A 3181-nucleotide genomic window follows, 5' to 3' on the forward strand; every position below is an offset into this window, starting at 1 on the left:
CTCGTCCTCTGTTTACATCAGACAATTTCTGTCGAGGAGGCATGTTTATGCTTAGACCTACAGCAGCAGAATGGTGTATCCACAGTGCAAATGAGCGAGTGCAAGTCACTCACGAGACATAAATCTTGCAATTGAAAACTGATTTTTGAGCGTTCATAATTTTTTCTGACGGCAAGAGCTAGAGAATAAAAATCGTTAATTGGAAAACATTGGACCTTTTTGCCCCCTCCCCAGCTCATCGCACAGGAGTCACGTGCACTTCAAACCCTGGTGTGTACAAGCCCATTAGTCATAGAGTAACATTTCACCAATATCTAGTTTTACGAGTAAAAGTAAAACTTCGAAAGAATGCATACAAACATATCACTGTTTTTACAGTACGTTCCTTAACTTTTGTTGACTAGTTTATAAGTTAAGAGGACTGACTGAAGGTGTTCGCCTCTCATTCAAAGGTCCCGGGTTCGAATCCGGAAAGTGACAGAAACATTTTCTTCTTTAAAATTCTCTTTTCACCTCCTTTCCTGCTCTCTAGCAATGAGCTGTCGTCTGCTTTCGTCTCCACTTTCTACCCCCACCCCCTCATCTCCCTTCTGTGGGCTTCTGACTCTTTCTGCAGCCTTTCTTCTGCTTCTCCGTGCCTCCCTCTTACTGCTGTCTTTCAGTCACACTCCTGATCTTCTGGTAGAAAAGGTCTACACATAGCCTTCTCGGACAAGTGCAAAAAATATTGGAGATCCCGTGGGCAAGTTGTGCACGTTAAAAAGAACCCTTGGTGGTCCAAAACTGATAAGAGTGGACTTCGGCCGCCACCTGGGAAAAAATTCAAAATTTCCTAACAAGTGAAAATATTTGGTGTCTGTCAAGGTGGCCTCAACTTATGTTGAAGTTGAAGTCTGTAAATTTGAACAATAATAATTGCTGCACACAGCTAAAGGTGAAAGTCAATCAGGTTCACAACATATGGCAACAAAATAGAGTCTATGTCTCTTTCTCTCTCTCGGTCCCCGCCCCCCCCCCTCTCTCTCTCTCTCTCTCTCTCTGTGTGTGTGACTATGTCTATCTGTCTCCCTTTCTATCTCTTTGTGTCCCTCTCTTTTCTCTCTCTCTCTATCGTTCTCTCTCTCTGTGTGTGTGTGTGTGTGTGTGTGTGTGTGTGTGAGAGAGAGAGAGAGAGAGAGAGAGAGAGACTCTCTGTTTCCCTCTATCTCTCTGTGCTTGTGTGTGTGTGTGTGTGTGTGTGTGTGTGTGTGTGTGTGTCTCTCTGTGTGTGTGTGTATGACTCTGTCTCTCTTGGCAACTTTTGACACTTTTTGGACTAAAAAATGAGAACAAACGCAGATGCTAGAACAAGTACAATTCTATTCATTGTTACCGGTACTTGAAATGTAGTTTAGTTTTCCAGTGAGAATGACATTCTCTCCCTCTCCGAATCTCAAGACAATGGGTTTCTTTCTCTCTTCTTCTCTTCTCTCTCTCTGTCTTTTCCCCAACTTTTCATTCCCGTTCGTGCTTTCTCACACTTGTTATTTATTGTAGAAACAAAGTAGATAGAACTGTTTATACAAATAAACTAAGTCTGGTGCATGTCGCGACCTCAGAGCTTTCTTTTATACTATTTTTAATAACAGTAACCGTGAAAACAGTTCATAACACAGAGTAAGCGTAAGAAGAAGTCACATTTTCACTATTAAAACTGGAGATATGACAAGAAATCAGTTAATCACTGATGTTGCGATGTATTGCCTTGACTACAGTAGAATACAAATTCTTTTAAAGAATTGAATTTGAAAGAATTTGCTTTTTTAGACTACCATGGATTGTCACTTGTGATACAATTTTTGAGATGTCGGTGAGGAGATTCCCATGTCCTATGCATGGTGCCTGTTGTCTCGTGGTTAGAGTTAGACAACTGGACTTGATTGTGGGTCCGATTTTGAGGCTCAGTTCAGTCCAACATTGTGTCCATGAAAAAAGCACTACGCTAATACACTTAATTTCCTTTTTAGGCTGCATCCTATCACTGTCAGTCAGAGACTGGACGTTGTGCTTTTGGTTTTAGTAAGAGTTTTTTTTACGACACGTGCAACACAATAAGGTCATTAAGTGCCGAAGATTAGGTGTTACAAGAGAGTAATAAAGACAAAAAAGGAGAGGACGATAGATGTTAGGAAAGAAGGAGCAAACCACACAAGAGCACCCACCAACCACCCACGACTGGATGTTTAATTCAGACCAGAGGTTCTGCCTCTGATTACAACGGACGTAAAATATGATAAATTTTATACAATATCACCCCCCCCCCCACCACTATGCCAACATTTGTCTGTATGCTTGTGCGATTCCAATGTACCGCATTCACTGTCATTCAGTTTGTCACAGCAAACCAGTCATAAACAACCGGCCACAGGCTAGCCTTTGTCCGTATACATATCCTCACAGCACTAACAATATGGCGTAGCTCAGTGTTGTGCCAAAATGCATCTAGCTTTTATTTTGTTTGGTGGTAGTGGTACTATATTATCTCCATCTTTCGATTAGATTAAAACAAATGTGCTGGAAGTCACAAAAGACAAATTTTACCATTATTAGATGATAGGTACATGTAGTCTTGTTCAAGTTTTTTGCACCATCTAAAAAGTAGCAAAAATGAGATGTGCCATTTTGCTAGCGCATTGACGACACAGGTCTTCCCCCATTACACTTAACACTCATTTGCACAATTCAAGGGGCTGTAAGAACTTTGGTTTCAGGAGGCAGGTCTTCCAAATATAATAACATGCCCATCATATTTCTGATAAAGATGAGGCTGGGTAGCTTTGAAAACCTAACCCAACGCCATTGTCCATCTGATTCACCAAGAGATCATGTTTTAGTAAAGGCAGGCCTTTAGTCAGTAGTGTCTCCGCAACCAAAATTCAAGACGGGTGCCTTTGTTTCAAAAGAAATTCCAAATCAAGTACTTAGGGACCTACACAGGAATACTGCCAATATCCTATCATGCACATCACTTGGTGCATTAGTCTTACAACTAGTGAACCACAGTTCTTGGCATTCCTGGACAAATGTTGAAGGGCCATAAATTTAATAGTCAACCTGTAGACAAGATTTGTATCCTAGAATACATCATCTAAACTATAAAAAAATGCCACTTTTCTAAAAGACAAAAATCAAACTCAACAAA

The sequence above is a fragment of the Aplysia californica genome, unplaced genomic scaffold (genome assembly GCF_000002075.1).
Source record: "Aplysia californica isolate F4 #8 unplaced genomic scaffold, AplCal3.0 scaffold00472, whole genome shotgun sequence".
Lineage (NCBI taxonomy): Eukaryota > Metazoa > Mollusca > Gastropoda > Aplysiida > Aplysiidae > Aplysia > Aplysia californica.